The following is a 23,802-nucleotide window of genomic DNA, read 5'->3' as shown; positions in this document are numbered from 1 at the left end:
CAACTATTGATGATTATAACAGTGTTTACTGATCATATTCGAATGAATTGCTGAAATGACAAGTTGGGAATTTATGCACTCTTTAACTGATACTCTGACAATTATCTAAAAATCTCGAATTATCTATAAAAGAAACCAGAAAATGACTGTCAACATTAGGGAGTTTATAGACGTACACCTTTTGTGATGATAAAAGTTAGGCTTGCACTTGCTTCCTATCTAGCACTCTGGAACTATTTTAATTTAGCTGATAGTGTATGCATTAAAACATTCTTTACGTTTCGATTTTATTGTTTGAACTTAGCTTATTACCCGTTTTAGTTTTCGGTGTATTTTCTAATGTCGCTTCCTAAGGTTTAGGTTTATTCGTCAATTTCGTAAGATATTGAAATTTTAAATATTAATTTTATTTCACTTTTGGGGGTAAACATAAAATCACTTTCACATTTCAGAATACACTTCAGACTATTCCTTGTCAGAAGATGCACTCAACTAGAATGAGAATGTGCACTATCCATATATTAGTCAGCTAACACAGTTTCAATCTCAAACTCAGATGAGACCAAAAATGTTTTGAGATCATGGAGCCAGGTCAAGCTTTATCAACACAGAAGGGTTTCAAGAGTCTGCCTCATGTTCAAGCAACTGTTAAGTCGACAAATGATCTTAATTGTGAAGGTAAGATTTGGACTAAATGTTGTCATATTGCCTGATCATTTGGGATCATAGAGTCGAGTCAATGTTCCGCTAAGCCGGTGCAAGAGAGTTCGAGGGATGTTTTACATTTCATTACCTCTCACGAAAAGACTCAGAATAAAACCGAACATGAAAGTTATTGTGATTAGTTGCGTTCTATGCTTCCAGGGAATCTTCTTATATATTTTCTTTATAATAAACAAACATGTGTTTATTACAGCAACTTGTCTCAGTTGATAATATTTCTTACAGCTAAACGTAAAAAAGATTATACACTAAACACTGGCGTTTTTATTGGGAATACGATTATGATAAATAGGCAATGCACTTCAGTTAGTCTATCAACTGAAATTTCTTAATATCTAAACAAATGTGTCTGTATTTTCAAAAAAGGATGAAGAAAATTTCTTTTTACTTCCTAGTATTTGTGAATATGATACTTGTTGTGAATGTGAAACATTAATCATTGCATCTGTGTGTAGTTCAATCATTTTTACTGATGCATTTTATTTTCTGGTTTGTTTGTTAGTCTTGTCTTTAACGTCACTTTGACAAAATATGGCGATTTTCTAGCTTTTGATTATGAAAGGAGACCCAAGGTGCCCCTACAGGTATTATTTTATTACAGCGGGCACCTGGATAAAACTGTAGTAGGGTCATTTATCCCCATCGGATACCTCTTTTCCTAATTGTCCCTCATTTTATAGTTCATTGTTTTAAGATCACGAAATCCCGTGTTCTGTGGGATTTCGAGGGACTTTCTGAAGGTTGCTTGAATGGGAAAGACGCATACTCCAACGCAGTGATCTCCCTTGCCGCTTCGCTCATTGATCACTGCCAACACAATGTTTTTAGCTAAAATTCAGCTAAGTGGACTTCTTTATTTATATAATTATTTTTTTAATTTTACTCCAATGTTTTCGAAGTTTACACTTCTTTTAGCACAGGCGAATGTTCCATAATAAAAAAATAACGATTGTGAATGAAAATGGGTAATTATTTACACGACCGCTAAGTATCCTGAAACGAAACTGAAAGTAAACAAACGAGTATGTCGACGTTAATTTTTGATGCCGTTCACTGTAATAATGCTGCCATTGACCCCAAGCCGAAACAGATAGAGGGTTTTTAATATTTTCCTGCAGGTCAAGATATGTTATTGTGAAAAGATCGGTAGATTTCTGTATTATATAAACATTTATCGCATAGAGCGGCAATTTTCCTTTGATCTCTGCAGCATGTTATACATAGTAACACACATTATTACTACAAAACTGTGCTGATATCTTACAAAACTGTTGCGATATATATCAACACGGAAATCTCTATGGAGTTTCATAAGAAAAAAAGTGTTCCGATATATATCAGCACAGTAAAACACTTTTTCTCTATTGAGGTCCTATCAAGGGAGTATAATTTTTTCATTTCAAAGAAAAGATGATTTTAGCTCCAATTTACAGTTCACAGAGAAAGAATTGTCACAAACACCTGCATTTATAAAGTAAAAGAATAAATAAACTAGAATATTTCAAAAACTTGATAGTTATTGCCAAATTCAGAAATACATGAAATATATGAAATTCTGAGATTTCTCAAATGTTTCTTTTTCTTTGATTTTTTTTACAAACAAAACAACAAGTTTTACAATATGTCTGGCCAATGAAATGCAAAGATTTAAAACCAATGCAGAAATTTGTTGGGTACTTTTATCTGGGGAACACATTTTCTAAAACAGAAGTTTTAGTGTTTCAGTCAGCGAGGCGCAGAAAGGGTATCAAAATAGTAAAAATAATAATAAACAAATTTAAATGAAAATAATATATAATTTTTTTTATGCTAAACTATGCGATAAAACAGTTATAGTATGTGTGAGAGTGTGTTACCAGTATATATCAGAGCTAGGGGTACATCGAGGGTATTTTTCTCTGCACATATCGTCGAGGCCGGTAGGCCGAGACAGATATGTGAAGAGAAAAATAACGAGATGTACCCCTAGCTCTGATATATCCTGGTAACACACGAGCACTACATATTATAACTGTTTTATCGCATAGTTACATAAGTTTATTTTAAAACCGATCATCACGTGATGAACAATGGTCACATGAATGTTGTGTTGGCAGTGATCAATGAGCGAAGCGGCAAGGGAGATCACTGCGTTGGAGTTTGGGAAAGACGTTGTGTATCAGTTATCTATCTATAAATACTGCATGACACCCTTGCGAGTAGTTTATGCAGGTGCGCGTCAGTGCATAAGAGTTTAAAAGCAGGAATGTACAGGAGAAATAAAGTAATACATAAAGTATTTGTGAGAATTTGAGACAAAGCTGATAGTGCTAATAAAAAGGCGAAATGTACAGTAAAAGGATTAAAAACAGCCTGGTCACTCAGAAGTCCTGGCCCAGTTTGGTTACCCCTTGCCTAAACTGGTCCAGGGTAGGTGCTTGAGCAATGTCAGCCGGCAAAGAATTCCAGAGAATGATGGTAGCCAGGTAGAAAGAGAACTTGTAATAATTACAGGGTGTTTGAATTTGCCGGAAAGATAGGGAATGCATGTGTCTAGTGAGCCGGGTAGGAGGTAAAATATAAGATGGCATTGGCACTGCAACCAGTCCATGGACAATCTTGTAAAACATCAGTAGCATGGCATCATTTCTTCTGTTTGCAAGGGAACGCCACCCCAATTGCTTTAACATGTGTGTGACACTGCTGTAATTTGAATAGTCACTGGTGACCCATCGAGCGGCCCTGCGTTGGACCATCTCGATATTATGTATGTTGAGTTGTGTATGTGGACTCCACACTGAGCTGCAGTACTCTAGTTGTGGTCTAACAAGGGTTTTGTAGGCAAATTCCCTAATATTTTGCTGTTTGGAGGGAATATTGCGCTTAATGAAGTTAAGTGTTTGACCAGCTGTTGAAGTGACCTGGTTTATGTGTTTGTTCCAGTTTAGATCTGAAGTGATGCTAACACCAAGGTATTTTGCATCACTCACGGTTGCTAGTGTCTGCCCATGTAGTGTGTAAGTGGATTTGTAAGGGTGTTTAGACTTGGAAATATTAATCACTGTACATTTGGATGGGTTGAATTCCATGTCCCATGTGTGTTCCCATTTTTGTAACCTGGTTAAGTCCTCTTGCCGAGTATGTTGTTGTGTAACATTGTTGACTGTGATATAAACAGCAGTATCATCAGCAAATAACCGGACCTGTGAAACAATATTTTCAGGCAGGTCGTTTATGTATAGCAGAAAGAGAAGAGGGCCGAGGACAGAGCCCTGTGGGACACCAGATGTGACCGGGACCTCATCCGACTTATCACCATTGACTAAGACGGAGTGACGGCGACCGATGAGAAATGATTTGACCCACTGTAGTGTACAGTCCTGGATGCCATGTTGTGGTTCTTTACAACTTTTACTGTTTATTTCAACATCATTTTAGTCTCTGCAATTGGTCATCTTATAAAGGTCACTGCTGGATTGATTTAAACCCCTTTCATAGAAATATCTTTAGATTTTGATAGTTTCTGTGCTGCAGCATTTAAGTATTGTATTGTGAATTCGCGATTAAAAATGGCGGTCTCAAATACAACTTTTCTTATCTTTTCATGTTTGGTAATATTTAACAAGCATGTTATTATTAACCGTTTGTTCATTTTAACAGCAAGTTCCAGCACAGCACAGCAGATGTTTATATGAATGGCAGAGTGATTTATGGTTTACAGTTCTTACAGAACCGGTAAGTGTAATTATTTAGTATTATTCAGTTACCTTTTTGATATAGTTACAGCTGTATTTGTTTGTAACATATACTTTTTATATATAGGCATTTTAATATGTTTTATTAGTAAATAAGGAATACTCGGACCACTGTGCTGTATAGTTAATTTAATAATACATGAATACAGTCAGATTTTGTATATTGATCCTATAAGCCCAGTAACCGGTTCGAACCAGAACACAGGCCGTACCGCTTTATTATGCGACGAACCATGCCGGTTTGAACCAGTGATCCCGGTTTCTAAGTCTTATGTATTTATGTATGTTAAGAGACTGAATGCTTTGTGTTAATTAATTGATAATCAGCTCTCTCGCAATATATTATAAGGCTCTTGAATTTTCAGAGCCAGGTTATGAGGATTATGCTAAGGACAGCTTTGCTAGTACTATAAGTGATGAATCTGAAATGACAATGACTGTTGTAGAAGTGAATATAGTTAGAGAAGTAAATAAATTGAATCCACGTCTTACGTCTCGTTTGTATTTAAATAAAGTAAGGAAAACCAACGAGATTACAAAACCATCGACCTTCCATAAGCCAGCAGGATAACTTCCTCACATGAAGAATTCTACATCCCCAGCGAGGGGTGAGAGACAAGTGATTCTAAGTCAGTGACCTTAACCATTCGAACATTGAGGCCCCCAAAATCTAGTTTACGTTGTATCAATGTTTGTTTTCATAATCATTTAAGTTTAGTTCTTTCAAGGATAAGACGTTTCTTGAGACTGCACTAAATATTTCGAAAACAAATATTTATCAAATAAAACGACATATTACAGAAATAAGGCACAGATTGTGGTGTTATTTTTAAAAAACACACACACAAGCAGGTTGCATAAGTCCAGTTTCAGATGTAACATAGTTATGGTCTATGTTATTAGTAATACAGTGCGAATAAAGTTAATTACCTTAATCATTAAGATATCATTCCAATAATTATATTGTATAGAATATATATTGCCATAAACACTTACATTTTGCCACCAATGTGTGAACTATTTATTTTGGAACGCATTCAAGTAAGTTTGTACATACAGAACATTTTACAAGGTTACGTTACCGTGTTTATTCAAATAAGAATTTTATTATTTTTAAGAATGCATGCGTTGTTTAACATTGCTTGAATTTATTTTCAATTAATTTATCGTCATTCGTTAAACCTTAAATCATCAGTATTTAACAGAACAATTCTATCCCTGTATATTTCACGCAATTACTTCAACTGGCGCATACTAAAGTCAATAACTTGGCTTTCAATATACTAAATTCTATTATTGTTTACTGAAGGGACTAATATCAGACTTTATCATATACCTATATGAACAGGCAATAAAATATCCGTATTGTACCTTCTGTATTATATGTTGATGGACTACTTTCATTTAATATGCATGGCCTGATACTTCAAAAAATAGCGCGCATAAAAACTTCTCTCAGGCCTATTTTAACGTCGATAAACATTGGAGATTTCGTTCGATAACAAAACAACACAGAAAAAGTTTGATGTATAATACAAGGGTCATTATAACAGTATCTAGATCTGGGATTTTGTATTCGGCTCTCCTGGATTTTGCAAAGTCGTATCACACTCAGCACTCCCACGCCTCGTGAGATCCGATCTGGCAAAATCCACTCGAACCGAATACAGCATCTCAGATCGAGCTACTATCATAATAATCCTATTTTATCAAGCATTATAATAGATCTGACTAACTGGACTAATTCTAATTAAAAAATAAGGCAGATTTTAAAAAGATTTTTCTGATTCTATAGCGATTTCACAGAAACTGTTACATATATTTTAAAATAATGTACTTTTATCCTACCGCTACACATTTATCAGACCGATATCTGCCTGTCGTGTTAATTTGGGGTTTATTCAGTCAATAGAGGTTTATACGGTCATTGCAACTACCGGGCTACCTTTTCGAGTATATGTACTATAGGCAGTGTAAACTGGGTCAAGAGTTTGAATGTCAAACATTTTATCATTATATGAGGACAGCCACAGTAAAAATGAATCAAAAATTATTTTGCTCTATCCTAGTATACCTCAAAACGGAATGGTACGGTGTCGGTTTTTGAAAGTCTGAGTGAATCAACCTTGACTTTGTGTATTATGGCGTTTTGACATTTCTAGTCAGAAATTTAATCATATAACCAGTTCCATTCGTATGGAATCCCTTAGGGCACAGTATGGTGTCTGTGAAACAGCTCTTTAGTGGGCAGACTCCTGCTTAAGGCCTCAACACTACATATTCATCAAACTGCCATTTTGTATGCAGAATGCCCGAAGGCAGTTGCCTTGGTACGTGGCTGTGCCTTGGTACGTGGCTGTATCTCACCAATGCTGGAACTCTTTTTGATGTCATTCCCAAATCCATATCAGTCCGCGGTTTTGCTGATGACAATAATATTATAGCAAATAAACGCTTTCGTCCCACATCTGCTTATCCATAGAATCACAAGCGGTAGGAGACCTCGAACGTTGTGCAGTTGTAATCAATGACTTGATGAATAGCAACAAACTGAAAATGAACACTTCAAAAACTGAATTTAGTATGTTTAGTAGCATACCTCAATCGAACAAATGTTTGACAAATTCGATTAACATTGTTGGTCATGATATCAAACGTCCAATTAGTTATCTTGTTGCATTTCTTGACGAAACCTTGAACTTCAAAGATCATGTAAATCGCAAATGTCGTGCAGCCATGTTGAATTACCTATGAATGAAGAACATCCGAAAATATCTAACCAAATCATTTATTTCACATTTGGATTACTGCAATGTCATAATGTATGGTGTAGCTAATGTGCGTAAGATGCAACGTATTCAAAACATGTGTGCAGAACTTGTCCTTAATAGGGGGAAATTTGAAAGTTCCAAACAAGCATTGTATGACTTACATTTGTTGCCGGTGAAAGCAAGGTTTGAGTTTAAGATAATTTCTTTCATGTATAGCTGTCACATTGGCAGAGCATCTATGTATCTAACAAAACTGCTTACAGAGTGTGTTCCTAGTAGACAAGGTTTGAGATCGTTAGAGAATTCTGAATGTCGTTGTGTTGTTCCATAACATTTAATGATAGAAATTTTTGTATTATATTGGTCAAAACTGTGGAATGAACTGCCGTTAGCATTACGCAAACGTAAATGTCTTGGTTCATTCAAAAATAGTCTTAAGACACTGTATTTTAGGGACTTCCTGGCATTTGTTTTGTTGTTTTTGATGATTATTTTATATGCGATAACAGCAGATGTTAGCTTTCTATTTTTTTTTTTTTTTTTTATTATTTTTTTTTTGTTGAGTTTTTATATTTCATCTTTTTTATTTTTAAGGTGTAAAATACCATTGAATATGTCATTGTAAAGCAGTTTCTAAAAATAAAAATCGAGCAGATCTCGAATTTCTGCGCATAAGGGACTGTATCCTAAACACACAAAAACATATGTAAAACGCAAAAAGCAAAACACAAACAGCAAAACATAAAATGCAAGTAGCAAAAAGCAATTAGCAAAAAAAGCATGTCGCATCGGGATTCCATACCATTCGTGGCGGAAGGAATTTCATTTAACTCTCATTGTCTTGTACAGAAATGCGGATAAACATTTCTCCAACTTGTCGAATAAACTTAAGTTAAGAAAGACAGTAATATTCGCTATGTATGAACAGTGATATACATAAAATGAATAGAAAAAGAAAGAAAACAGTTTTTTTTGTGGGTTTTTTTGTTGTTGTTGCTTTTTTTCTTTTTTTTTCTGAAAACTGCGTAGTTACGCACCTGCTATTATTTTGCCTAGCTGCATTTTATCCTTCAAGCGGATCTTCTCTCGTAGATTTTAATGAATTTCCACTGCAAATAGACATCCCACAGAATATTAATCATCAAAGTAACAATTGTACTATCTGTGACTGTCTCATGCATATCAAAAATTGAATGAACTCGTTTTCAGTTGATACTGCAGGTTCACTTAAACATCGACTTAACACCTCTCAATCACTAACACCAAACTACACGTAGGACACATTAGAATGGTCAGACTAAATAGTTTTACATCGTAACAATGTAAAAATTGACGTTTTCTTTAAGTGGAAATGAATTCAAAAAATAAACTTTTGGCTGCAGCATTTGAGCGTATCGAAATTTCACTGCAATTTATGTAGTCCCATTTACTAGAGATAAAAGATAAACTTTTCAAAGATAGATAGTTACTAAATAAAGTTTAGAAATTATGAAACTATTCTGTATTTATTCAAGAAATTAATAAAAGGTATATATCTATTAAAACTATGTTATATTTATTTGTATGAATGTCTATACCTCAATATATAACGGAATAAATATAGGTTGGAATATTTAAAGCTCTGTGGGAAAAGATCAGCAGTAAGTTGCATGGGAAAGTTGTGTAAGTGTTTGTCTTTTCCCTAAAATCGTTAAGTGATTATATGCTTTTGTTAAAAGAACAATGACAGTAACCATCATAATTATTTAAATCAAATATACAAATATACAAATGCGCATGTTCCGCCCTGGCCTCAAATCGTAACCGGAGATGGCATTTGTCTGCCTTCATCATGAAAGCTAGAAAGTTGACATAGATGTTGATGGTTCTTAAAACCCAACAAATATGTCTTTTGCACCATTATATCTCTCTTTATCATTTTTCATATTTCATTCAGGTACTAGCAAACTAAATTTCACATTCGGAAGACTGGTGATATTCATAACGTGAAGTATCTGGCTATATATGTAATAGGGTGCTTTTTATTTGCATCTGCCAAAAAGATAAAAAAGTAAGGTTAGACTTCCTGGAAGCACAGGTCACCCCAAACACAGCCAGAGAGCCATGCATCCTAAAGTAGGCCAGCAACAAAACTAAACCATACGTGTCATTATTATAGCCGGAAAGAAATTGCACATTTTAGGACTTAAAGTTGTAAGACCACTTCTTTTAAATAACCCGAAATACCACTCAAAGCATTTTACTGGGTTCTACTATCAATTACTTGATACTTAAAAGGGGCTGTGTCGACGATATTTGCATTAGATCTATTGCTTGGTCTGAGACGGACGTTATCCTGGAAAACCTTGACGGCTCAGCGCATTCGCCTACCTACAACATTTGCAGGTTGTGTGCTCTTGATATTACTACGATCATGTTTATGTTAGTTAATGATGTTAAGGGCATTTATTGGCGGCACGAATAAGATTACCTAACCCAAACGTACTATACTTAAGTAACGCCGTATTATGGACTGAGTATATAAAGGCAACAGATTGTATGATACGGATCGGGTTAGACTTGGATTAAGTGTATTCAGTGTATCTCTGAGTTGTAAAACAACCTTGCTGGGTATAGAATAATGTTGCAGTTTTGACTATGAAGTTCGGTGAAGACGACCTTTTTGTAAGTTCTATATACGTCTTAAAATGGGCTAGCTGGATTTACTCATGAAAGTATTGGTCTCCATCTAAGTAATATTAAATAAAGAGAACACAATCATGCTGTAAAAGACTTATATCATTTATTTATTTGTTTAAATATTTGTTTGTTTTGATTTTTCCCTGACAAGGTTTCAAAGTATAGGTAACAACAAGTATGACAGATTTCTCAATTCAACAAAGTATACAGAAGCAACAATAAAGAAGTTGACGTATCTGACGTGCTGAATAAAATACACGGTAAGGCTCTAAAGAAGCAATCAATAAATAATGAAAGGCTTTGTCAGAGATGACCAAGACAACAGTTGCAGCATTCAAACGCTAAAACAGTTCTCTTAGAAATCTACAATATATTGCTTGGAGTACTTAAACATGTTCTCCGTTTTAATATTCCATATAAAGATTAATAGCAAATAGGTATTTAAGACAGCCCGAAGTATAAGATAACCCTATGGTTGTCTGACTGAAAGTTATCAAGTACAGATAGACTTTGAACTTGTTCAATAATTGACGTTTCTGATGTAACCAAACAGGAATCTTCCCTTATCTTCCTTAGATATTTTAATTTTTGGAGACACTGAATAGCAGGAAAGTTGGTATTTGCACACAAGACATGAGCATGAGGTCAAATGTTAGCAGGATCTGTTTCGTGTCCGGTCCATAACTCTGCCATCCATAAAGGGATTTTGAAATTACTGACATAAATGTTTAAAATAAAGAGACAATGTGCCATGCGTAAGACCAAGACCCCGAGTTCCAAGGTCAAGGTCAGACTTTGGAGTCAAAAGTTAACAGGGTCTGTTTTGTGTCCGGTTCATAACTCTGCCATTTATCAAGGGATTTTGAAATTACTTGGCATAAATGTTCCCTATGATCTACGGTCAAGCTCACATTTAGAGGTTAAAGGTTAACATGACCTGTTTCTTGTCCGGTTCATAACTCTGCCATCGATGAAGGATCATCAAAATTTCTTGGCATAAATGCTTGGGGCATCTGTCACAAATAGTGACAGCTCTTGTTTTTAATGAAACTCGTGACCATTTATTTTTCTTCGTCTTTATTAAGCAGTGAAAGAACAAACAAAGTTTAGCGCTAAGCCAAAAAGCTTCATATATGTTCTTTCCAAAATATCAACATATAAAATAACTTAGGTGACTGTAACATTATATCATTGCCTAGATATTATGGTGGCATATTTCTGCCAACTGCATATCCACTTATTTATCTCGAAATTTTTCGTGAAAGTGTCACTTATTCTGTTATTAACTTATTATCTGGCATGGCAAGTGGCACTAGTGCCCACTACTGCCATACACATATTCACTTTCGTTAACTATGTATCTTGATTTTTGTAAGTTAGTCGGTTATAATTACGATATTTAAAAATAAACAATATTGGTCGGTTCACCTCTACATCGAAGCGCTCAAAGCATTGATAGTAGCTGCAACTGCTGCTAATCATTTTGTAAAATACTGGAAAATGTGATATATTAGGAATTCCCACAACTTAAATTGAATTTTGACAGAGTTATGCCCCGTTTTAACTTAGAATATTTGGTTAAACTTTTTGATAACATCAAATATCTTTGTTACTATCAAAGCTATTGACTTGAAACTATAAAATAGTTATTTACTATCAAAGTCTACACCAGGAGAATCAACTCCGATTTGAATTTTGACAGATTTATGCCCTTTTCTAACTTAGAACTTTTTGATAAAAGTTTTTAATTAAGTCAAATATCTTTGTTTCTATCAAAGCTATTGACTTCAAACTTAAAAAAGTTATTTATTATCAAAGTCTACATTAGGGGAAACAAACCCCATTACTCTGATTTGAATTTTGACAGAGTTATGCCACTTTTTAAAATAGGTTTTATAAAGTTTTTACTGGCAAAGCTCTAATTCAGAGTCAAGCACTGAGAAAAGTCGAGCGCGCTGTCTTGCGGACAGCTCTTGTTTTTCAAAAGTGATTGAAAGAATATATTACAAAATACAAAAAAAAAATACAAATTAAAACAAAAACTAAAAAAAAAAAATGCAAAATGAATTAACTAGCCATAATTAATAAAATTACACTAATTATACTAAACAGGAAAAAATGGATTTAGATACTAAAACATTAAAAGACTATAAGGATAATATACACAATGTACTATTTCACACTTTTATATAATACACATATTCAATCAATTTTGCTGAATATAATGGGTTCTAACAGACTTTTGACATAAAGTAGTCAGTTTATCGACGATCTATTGTAACGATTACTGAATGCATAAAGGGAAGTAATTCCATTAATATGTAAATTTGAAAACCTGTCAATTGTCATTAGAGTAAGATGACAGTATATAAGAACGATAAATCACCTTTGGTGATGAGCTAGCTTTTCACCGACGGGATTTGTGTGCGACTGAAACGTTATAAATGGTGGCAGCGGTGGGATGAAGTCAACTGCCGGACTGGAGTTGCCTTACCCATGCATTTCCTAGGCCAAATCTCGGGGCGAGATTTCTCGGAGGGGAAAGTAATGTAACGATTACTGAATGCATAAAGGGAAGTAATTCCATTAAAGGTCCAATACTAAGGAAAGTGAACATTTTAATTTCTTTTAAAAAGCACAGAAACTATTTCATTTTATTGGAAAATGAAAGTTGGTATATAGAAATTCGAAATAAATCGCAGTATATGTACAATTATTTTTCTATGAAGTATGAAGAAAGTTAAAAAGACCTGGGGGGTCATTCTGTCGATTCATTGAAATTTCAACATAATACACATACATTTCTTTGAGTTCCAAAGACCTTCTGTAAATTTTGACCTGCCAATCTTCATTATTTAGTGTCTTGCAGAAGTCTATGCACTGGCTATGAAAAAAATTGCCAACTCACTTTCCCTTAGTAATGGACCTTTAATATGTAAATTTGAAAACCTGTCAATTGTCATTAGAGTAAGATGACAGTATATAAGAACGATAAATCACCTTTGGTGATGAGCTAGCTTTTCACCGACGGGATTTGTGTGCGACTGAAACGTTATACTATGATCTTCAAAGAGGGAGAATGACAGAATAATAACGTATCAGAGTAGTATTGTATATATTCATGTCGATTTCCCATGTAAAAAGAGCTTTGTAACTAAAACTGTTACTGCTGTATATATAAAGTTGGTATCCTTGGCACTACGTCAGACTTTGGAACCAGATGACCTATTATCCACAAATTAGGGGACGTGACAAAGGGTCTTTTACGACTTATCCTCGAAATATCCTCAAACAAACATTCAGATTACTTTTGATTATAAAACGGTGAAACAAATGTAACATATTGGATCACAGAGACTTAAATTTGAAGTCCCAGTAACATAAAGTTAGAGAGAAAATGAAACTTTACACAACGGATGCACTTAATACTTAGATTTCCGGTGTTTTATCATACATGCAACATTGTGTTTTCCTAGTAGCATTAAAACTTAAACGCAACCTATCACAGTCAAACATTCTGGTGGTATCCTTCCCGGTAAGTCTGGATGAGGTACCAACACATTTGTTTTACAATCCAGTGAAGGCAGCTGCTTTATTATTGGAATCTGTATAAGTTCTTCAGCAAATTTGTTTGCACAATTCCTGGCAAAGTCGGTTGATCCGTTTAATAGAGGAGGTATAAACTGATTTAGAATAGCAGGGTGCGTAAGATCATAAAATATACAATCAGGAGCTAGCTGAATTAATTTCAAGATATCAATTGAAACTATTTTCCTTTTTCCTGTCGTTTGCATCTGCACTGCCATCGGTTTTCCTTTTTCAGCGAATTCCATAGCTGCAATATATGTTTTGCATGTCGAAATAAACTGTGTTTTCAGATGTCCTTTGGCTACGTGCTCCACAACGGTATAAGTTGCATAGGGGTTGTCCGCTACTAGTCCATTCGCAGGATCTTCGAATGGATATGGCTTCAACACGCGATATAAGTAAGGCATAATTTGTTGAACATACTGAAAGATTTACATATAACGGAAGTCATATCATATATATATGTGTGTGTAGCGCAATCATCGTTATAGCTAATTATCATAATTTTAGTGGAATTTACTAGTCTGTCCGCTTTATGGTTAATTTGATAAAGAGCGATAGTATATTATCAAAAAGTGTTCCAAAAGTGCATATCTTCCATCCTGCCGATTGGTTAAGGTCATGGAGTTTGAACCACTTTAAACAACTACCGACAAAAAATCCAGATTTTGATGTACAGTTGTTTCCTGATTCAAACTTAAAATAATAATTGTTCCACATCACCCCCTTCGTATGTAAGTAGTTATATTCCCAATAACGTTTTCAACGTTAAGTGCATATTGAGCTAGTTTGGGATTTCTTTGCATATAGTTTATGTCCCAACCGGTTACCATATTGGTGACTCTTCCAGAAGAATATTGGTAGATTAAGATTAAAAAAAGAGTGCAAGATACAGCCGACACTCAAAATTCAGAAGCTTTCACAGTGTTTTCACTAACCAGGTGTAAATTTGTCACCTAGACACACGTATTTTATAAGAAAAATTAGTAATTTTTGTTGGAGGAGCGGAGCTTGAATTTTCTACACCGCTGTTCGTAGTCTGATGAGAATTGTTGTTTCATCCTCAATGAAAATGCATTTATCTTTGTATTAAGTTAAAGAAGGGATTTTGATAGTCTTGTTAAATTTACGGAATGGATTTTAATAGCCCTTTTATCCCCAAAGGAGAATTTTCCCTTGCCAGAATTATTTAGATTTTGTAACACCCTGTCAATTTCAAGTGAAGAGGATTTTGATTGCCCTCGTAAAATACACCAGCATGTCTGTTACTAATATTACCTAAACCGACGGCAAAGTATTGCGCAAAGTACGATCGTCCTCTTTAGAATACCATTTCGATAAATAGACATGTAAAAATAGTATGAAATATTTACTACAATGTAGGCTCTTACCTAAAATGATTTCAAATCAGTTTGACTTTCACTTCAATTGCATCTACTAAGTCGCAACAATGACTGTGTTTGGTTATCTGCAAACAACTTGTCCCTGTATTGCAATACCAGTGTGCAAGCCAAGTTTTAAACAAGTGCGAAGCTCGCTGCCGAAAGTAAATAAAGGCTCAACCTGCAAAACAGTAGTGCAAAGCACCAGAAACTGGAGGTAATAAAGGGATTTGGATGTGGATGAAGGTGTACTATTATTCAAAACAATATCAAGAAACTCAAGTAACTGAAACTAAAAAAATTGGTCGGGGCATGAGGATGGATGGAAGTGGCGGGATGGTTGTGAATGTACAAGAAAACACGAAGAAACTGAATTTAAAAAATGATTGGGTTTAGTAATGTAGATAGGTGGAGAGACGTGTAAGTATACTATGAAAAAGGAAACAACATCAAGCGACACAAGGAACGGGGGCGGGACTGGGTGGTGGTACAGGATCAGGGGTAAGGTAAACTATGAAAACAGCTTACTACATCAAGAAACACATGTGACCTGGTACAAATGTTTGCCATTCTAAGACGACAAAAGAACGCAATTGTTGTAATGTCAACTTAATATTACGGTCGTATGGAGAGCAAAAAATAATATCAGAAAAATGTATTTTTGTCCGCTCCTTATCTTATCAAGCCTTTAAAGGATGTTCAAACAACTTGGCACAAATGTTTGCAACACAACTGAATTCAGACGTGGTTTTCCGCTTTTTCTATTTTACTGAAAGGTAATTTCCAGTTTTACCTGTAAGTATACGATTATCATTCCATTTGTACATGCGCAAATGATGATGCTTATAACATCATTTAATAAGAATAGCTTTACAATCATAGTACTAAAAACTCAAATATCTATAAGGAGAAACGGACGAATATATTCTTAGGTCAGGAGCCAGCAAGGACCAAGTCTTTCAAACTAAAAAAAAGAATATTTCCATAAACACATGATAAAATCTCTTTTGAACTATGTATGATTTCACTGTTTCCACGGCAATCATTCATTATTTGGAAATGAGAACCATATAGATGATAGTCCATCATATCTTGGTCAGTTTTGGTGATAAAACGATAAAATGGTAACAAAATGAAGCTGAGACACTGACCTTTTATTAGCAGTATTTTATGGTTACCGTAGTAAACGAATTTTAATATGAATGAGTACATAAATGAAGATATTACAAATGACAAAATTTTGTTAAAAATACTTTTTCTAAGTTACGCACCAGACGGTTTTGATCACAACAACAGCTTCTCAAGTGACAGTAGTACTGTTTTTTGTCTTTTTTCTGGAAGTGGACACGACAGAGACTCAAATAAGCTTGGGGCTTTCATTACAATCGAGCTAAAATAAACTAACCAAAACATCGTTTGTAATATTTATTACTAATTCAATGTTCCTGTTTCAAACTTTTATTTTAGTTATACTGCTATTAGTTTCTTAATCATCTTGTTCTTTTATCTGATGGTTTCATCATCGCTGTCCATATTGAGGAGCAAGGATCTTCCGAAACCATTTATTCGTGTGGTCGACACGCCAGTACGAAACGTGAATACACATGCGATCTGTCAAAAATGATTCTGTTTTTTTCTGCAATTAATAGTCTATGAACTGATACGTTTTTAACGGATCAATATTGTCGATACGGCACAGCTATATCATCATTTCTTTACTATTTGTCGTTGTAATTATTACTTATTTGCAGTTTTAACTAAATTCGACGAATGGTAGCCTGTATTTTCCTTACCATGTCACTACAACAATTACAAAACATAACACATGATTAAGGAAAATTAAGTTAGATATGAAATTTAAAGTGAAACTGATGATGAATTTAAATGTCGAATATCTGAGACCTTTTTCTTTCATTGTTTGTCTAAAGCCTAGCTAAAGTCACACATCTATAATTTCCCTGACTAGGAGTTTTACCCATCAAAAAGACAACAATTGCAAAATACGGAATATATCATTTAAAAATTTTCACTCATAAAATTCTGTAAATGATCTTACCTGCACAAAGAAACTGAATATATCTCCGCAAATTTCTTTCCTGCGTCTATCTGCGTGCTGCACGTAAGATTTATTAAGATACCTTATTTACATGCAATTCAATACACCGGTGTGTGTCATTACTAAGTCTTCGAAATTTTATCGGCAAAAACATATACAAAACAATACTTTAAAGAAGGATACCTACAGATTTAACTCGAATACTTCGTTAATTGTGAAATTCAGAGAAAACATTTACTTTCTCGTATAGTGTATTACACGGGAATCTAAATTTTATAAATAAATCAGATAAATAATCGTAAACACATGTTTTCCCTAACTTTATTTCTAATTTAAATGTCATATCTATAATCATTTAAGAGGAACGAGATACAGTACAATATGGTTAGTTATAGTTTAACTAGTCTGAAAATACAATCAGCAAACAGATTTTTTTTCATTTTTTATTCACTTAATATTGGTTTTATTATGCCAGTTTAGGCATTACCTCTTATTAGCTCATATCGAGAAATGTTTTGTGACGAGTGCAAATCAGAATATCATACCGACTTTCAGGCTACTTTTCCACAACATGAGTAGATGACAGTATTTCATCATCAGAAGTACTGTCGAGTACAACGTCTTTAGGAAGGACGTAGACAAGGACGTGGACAACTCTCATATGAGTGTAGCGGCCAAGAACAATCCAAACCAACAAGGAACTGTAACTCATGAGCGTTTAAATTTAGGGCAATTAACATTATTGAAATTCATCGTACTATCTGATATTAACAGACTACAAAATAGGACATCACAAGAACATGTCCATCTGCTAGTGAATGATCTTAAAGTTAGTAGACCTCAAGAACATCAGAAGAAGTCAATGACTATTAAAAACGTACCAGATATTGTCTAGCCTTCCTTCACAGTTAACCCACATTGAAGAATAAAAACGACCAGAATGATATTCATCTCAATGACAAAGGTTTTTCTCCGAGCATAAAACAGACACTTCCAGTAACTTCAGCAAATCCGGGATGCAACAACAATGTGGACAATTTTCAAAGACATGATCCTCAGTGTGTTGAACAAAAATATTTCAAACATATTTCCACAAAAGCACCCGCTCAATGCATACCAATCATAGAATAGATACAACAACAAGGCAACTAAGCGGGCATAATAAACATTTCAAACAGGCTAAAGCGTCAGACAACGCTAAGGATACCAAACGGTATAAGCAACTATTGAACTATTCTTGCCAAGCAGTCATCCGCAAGCACAGAACAAGGCGAAGTCTCATTCAATGTAATCTTTTTAATATTGTTTTTTTTCTTCTTCAACATATAAGTATAATGAATACAATTATCATTACGATACACGTCTTAATTTAAAAAATGCGATGTCTAAAATGAAAAGAAAAGAAATACAAAGCAAACGTCTGAAACATTCCTTGTAAGCTCTAGTGCAAATATTTGGCCGCAACATTATACACAAAGGCATCATAACCCTTTCAGAAAAAGTACCCTAGCACTTCATTCTGAACAAAACAGCTCATAGTTTTAGCAAATTAAGCCGAATTATTATGGTATCTCTTATCACTGTTCAATTGCCTATAATCTAAATGAGCCGTGCCATTGGAAAACCAACATAGTGGGTGTGCGACCAGCATAGATCCAGACCAGCCTGCGCATCCGCGCAGTCTGGTCAGGATCCATGCTGTTCGCTAACAGTTTCTCCAATTTCAATAGGCTTTAAAAGCGAACAGCATGGAGCCTGACCAGACTGCGCGGATGCGCAGGCTGGTCTGGATCCATGTTGGTCGCACACCCACTATGTTGGTTTTCCCATGGCACGGCTCAAATTAAGTTTTGTTTCGGATTTGGGTGTTATGAAATTTCATTTGTTAATTGTCGAAAACTTATTATACGCCCGTGCATACAGACATATGTCCAGCTACGTGCCTGAACATGGTGATTTGTAAATAATCCTACTTGTTGAATAGATTCTGGTGAAATAAATTTCTTTACCGGAGAAATTTAATCCGCCTTGAAACGTTTCATCAGACTGGTGTTTACTGTATATTTAAGTTGACAGTGACTATAAAAACCTGTAAACAACTTTAATAAATGCTAATATATCATGCACCCTATGCCATCAAAATACATAAAGCTTTACATCGCAAAGTAAATAATTGCGCGTAGTTTGTCTGGATGCTGGGAGTTTTAAATTATTATTTGTCATGCAAGTTATAATGTCGTTTAAGATATATTCTTATTATAGAAAATAACATTCATCTTAATACAGTTTTTTTTCAAATAATGAAAGTCTGACACTTAGGTATATTATTTTCGAGAGCACAGAATACCATTGCAGACCAAGTAATAAAGCTATTTTTCAAATGAATAAATATTTATTTTTTTATAATCTCTAGTGTAGTATGCCGGTCCATCTGTATAGCTAGGCGCCCTGCCGTAATTGGATACTAACCTTACAGTGCTTAATAAATATTTTTATAGATTTGTAAATATTTCTGTGTTACATAGGACTGATTAATCCAATTTTGAATTATAGTAGTGAAGTACTGGACTTTGTATCGGGTAATGCTATAGAAAAGGTTTATTTGCAATTTTAGGAGAAAAAACGCTCAAAACAACTTTATATATGGTGACCTTGGTGGATTTTCTTTACAATTCATTACAATATTTTAAAATATTGGATAAACAGCAACAGATATATATCCTCTCATGGAAACCGGCCAAATCAAACAATTTTGTGCTCTTTAGTTAAACCTCTTTTGTGCTCATTAGGTTTTCATGACGCCGCACTTATGCAAAATGTAAAAAAAAATATTTATGTGTTTGTATGTGTTATTGAAAGATCATTTTGTATAAAACTGGTCAAGTACTAATCCCCAATGATAACGCGATTCCCGCCGAAACGCGAGGACGAGTCTATTTCATGATAACTGACGAAATAATAATTCATAATGGTTACCCATTTACTTGACAATTAAATATTGGTATTTCTTTCATTTTAAATAGTTATTATGTATATGGCAACATAGCTCAGTTGGGTAAACTGCAGACAACAACTGGATATAAGCAAGTCGTTTTGTGGGTTCGAATCTTCATAAGAGTTTTTTTTTCAGATTTTTTTTTTCTATTCGTTTTCATTTTTATTTCATTACTTTTGTTTCTTTCTTTGATGGTTTGAATTTGTATATATGTCTTTATATAACACAATAGCATGTTCATTATTTGCATGACTTGTGTGCATGCATTTAATCTATCATCTTTGATATATAATAAACTATTCTGATCTGCCATATCGGCTTTAGATACCTCTCTGTCGTATTGTCACAGAGCTCATGAAGGAAACCTAATTTTTATGCAAAAGTGAAATAAAAATTAATTCTCAATACTGAGTTTCGAACCCACACGGCAAAAGATCTGTTGACCATGGACATTATGCTTTACCACTGAGCTAATGTAATTTGAACAAAATCCGGAAATATTTAGATTGTAACATGCTAGAAAAACGCTGAATTCCCTATGTTCCATTTTAATCTATTTATAGTCATGTTTGTAAATATCAAGTTATCGTTGGGGCATAGTAGGCTAGAAGATTCTAGTAGAGCGCTATTTTACAGACTATCACGTTTAAAAAATATCAACCATATTTTAATTTAATCAATAGTAAAAACATTATTGCGAACTAGCATGCTTGAGAGTATCTTCTCACAGATAACATGTCGAAACTGGTATATGGACTAAATCAAACAGGACAGTATAGGAAAATGTTATGCATGTGGTACGTTAGAAGATGAATTCCATTTTATATTTGATTGCAATGTATATGATGAATTAAGAAAACGTTTCATTCCATCATGTTACTGAAGACGACGAAATATGCCAAAATTTATAGAATTGTTAAAAAAAAACAGATAAAGACAAACTACCGAATACGCTTTTTATAGTGTGCTTTTCAACTTAGGAAAGCCAGCATGTTCCTACTTAGTACCTAGTATATAGTAGAAACAGTACGTGTAATTTTTAAAAGGAATATATTATGTATAATTATCATGTTACATGGCAGTAAACATGTAAATGCAAGTGCAATTTACGGGGGAAAAAATGTTCGATTTGAAAGTTGCAAATGTACTACTGATTATCAGTACAATATTTCATTTCTGAGACCAATTCTCGACCTTGTGTTTCGTTTCGACAAGATTAACATAGCATGACTATCAAAACGTAGGATAATGTCCAGGGTTGCAATATATTTTTAGCAGTTTAAAATATTCCGAGTGGTCAAAGTCTAGCAGTCATAGCATTTAATCGGCATTTGTGTGAACTTTCCCCAAAAAAATAATGTAACATGCAAAATCTCAACTTGATCTCATTTCGGAATGTATATCATATATTGCTACATAGAACAGTGGTGCGGTGCAATGATCCGGCAACTTAAATGAACTCGTACAAAACATGTTTGACACAGTCTTACACAATTCACTCAACCTTTGTGATTTAATCAACGCGTTATTCCCGAGGCACTGTTTATGCTCAGTTCACTTAGCACGTGACTTTCGTGACAACATATTGTTATTGTTATAGCAAGTACGGGTTTTCAGAGAGGCGAGTCAACAAAATGGTATGTAATTTTTTTATTCTCTGTTGTTTTTTTTCTATCTTCTTTCTATTGCTATCGTTATTTCTTTTCTCATTTCTTCCGTAAAACTTGTAAATGATTCATTTTGTAGTTTTCGCCAATCTTTACCTGTGGTTATTATTCAAATTCCTGTAAACGCAAGAAACTACTTCTAGAGAAATATCTAATACAACAGTTTGTTTTCTTTACACTGATTATAAAGATTGATTCCAAAGAATATTCATTAGCTTTAATGTATTTTCCTGGGGGTGAAAAGCCAGTCTCGAGAGATTTTTTCAGGGCGCGAAGTCATTCCGTATAGGGACCGATGCCATTACTATGCACAAACTAGATAGGTATGATGGAATTTTCACCTGTACTTTTTGCTATTGCCTGAAGTGAACGGTTGCTATGGAAACAATCAAATTATGTATTGTGCACGTGTTTTTTTTTACTGGGAACATGTTTTAAGTCTTATTTACTTGACTGTGACAACAACTTGGCATCCATGAAAAATTGTGCAAAAAAAGGGACGCATGGCGTGGCTTACAACAGACTTCCGCTCTACCATTTAAATTGAAAACTGATTTGAAAAATATTGATTTAAAATAAAGTTATATACTGTTCTATTACACCATATGTTATCAAACCATTATAGACAAATAATCCTTCATTGGTTTATTTTAGGGCCAACTTTTAACATTAATCATATCCTGGAATACAGATTCCGGGTCTTTCTATTGATTGCAAAGTATCATACAAGTATTTATAAACAAATATTTTAAAATTGCCTTCATAGCTTTAACTGCAAGTGAGACATTTACGTTTAACAAATCATGTTTTATTTTTTTGCAGTTTTCCAGGTTGCTATGGTGGCATTATTGCATAGATGAGAGACCATCCATGATTCATACACAACATCGACTGACGTGGTTTCAGATTTGGAGCAGGAAGGGTATGTATTTTTTCCTTTTTGTTTGAAGTTTTTAGCTCTTCGGTTTTTTTGAGAAAAAGTCTACGCGGTATTGTCGTCACTTGATCGTCGGCGTCGGCGTTTGTTAAATTTTTTGTTTAGGTCCCCCTTTTCTGATAAACCATAAGAGCTACAGCTTTGAAACTTTGCGCGCTTGTCTGTCATCATTAGGTGACTTTATAGGCCAAGAACCACAGCTGTGATATGCATTTTGTCAAATTTATGGCCCTTTTTGTACTTAGAAAATTTGAGTTTCTTGGTTAAAATTTTTTAGGTCCCCCTTTTCTTAAAACTATACGAACTACAGCTTTGAATATTTGCACACTTGTTTATCATAATTAGGTGACCGTGTGTAGGCCAAGAATCATAACATAACTCTGATATGCATTTTGTCAGAATTATGGTCCTTTTTGTACTTTGAAAATTTAAGTTTCTTGATTAAAACATTTGTTTAAGTCCACCTTTTCTTAAAACTATACGAGCTACAGCTTTGAATCTTTGCACATTTGTTTATCATCATTAGGTGACAGTGTGTACATACAGATCATGGACTAAGGTGTTGTCAGATCTGGAGCATAAATGGTGTGTATGTTTTCATATTTTCTTTGTCTGGAATGTCTAAGGTACCCCTAGAATTAATATAGGTTTCTGTTTGTACACATAACTTTCTGGGTTTTTTTTTTTCCTAAATATAAAAATGGGTAACCACGGAAACATACGTCTAGGCAATGAAATAAATAGATGGCAGCCATTCAGATGTACAAAGTTATACAGCAGATTTTGGAAAATACAGGTAGTGTACATGTATGTTTACTTTTTCTTTTTTTGTGGCAACACTTTGATACATTTGTTTCTGTTTTTAGCTCGACTTTTCGAAGAAAAAATAGAGCTATTGTACTCGCCCCGGTGTCGGCGTCGCCGTCGCCGTCGCCGATGGTTAAAGTGTTTGATAAAGTCAAATGTCTCTGTTACTATCAAAGTTATTGACTTGAAACTTAAAATAGTTATTTACTATCAAAGTCTACACTAGGAGAAACAATCCCCATAATTTTGACAGATTTATGCCCCTTTTTAACTTAGAATTTTTTGTTAAAATTTTTGATAAAGTCAAATATCTCTGTTACTATTAAAGCTTTTGACTTGAAACTTAAAATAGTTATTTGCTATCAAAATCTACACCAGGAGACACAATTCCCAAACTCTGATTTGAATTTTGACAGAGTTATGTCCCTTTTTAACTTGGATTTTTCTTTTACTGGCAAAGCTC

General features: G+C 34.3%; 1 long non-coding RNA gene across 1 annotated transcript; it reads right to left on the bottom strand.

Moving 5' to 3' along the window:
- Positions 1–10,042: 10,042 nt before the first annotated feature.
- On the bottom strand, positions 10,043–16,977 carry LOC128559456 (uncharacterized). The gene is made up of 3 exons (XR_008372382.1): positions 16,934–16,977; positions 14,887–15,058; positions 10,043–13,917 (listed from the first exon to the last, which is right to left on the bottom strand). It is a non-coding gene; the product is annotated as an uncharacterized LOC128559456 (long non-coding RNA).
- Positions 16,978–23,802: the final 6,825 nt, after the last annotated feature.

The sequence above is a fragment of the Mercenaria mercenaria genome, chromosome 9 (genome assembly GCF_021730395.1).
Source record: "Mercenaria mercenaria strain notata chromosome 9, MADL_Memer_1, whole genome shotgun sequence".
Lineage (NCBI taxonomy): Eukaryota > Metazoa > Mollusca > Bivalvia > Venerida > Veneridae > Mercenaria > Mercenaria mercenaria.
Note: the sequence above shows the minus strand (reverse complement) of the source record. Positions and strands in the feature narration are given on the sequence as shown.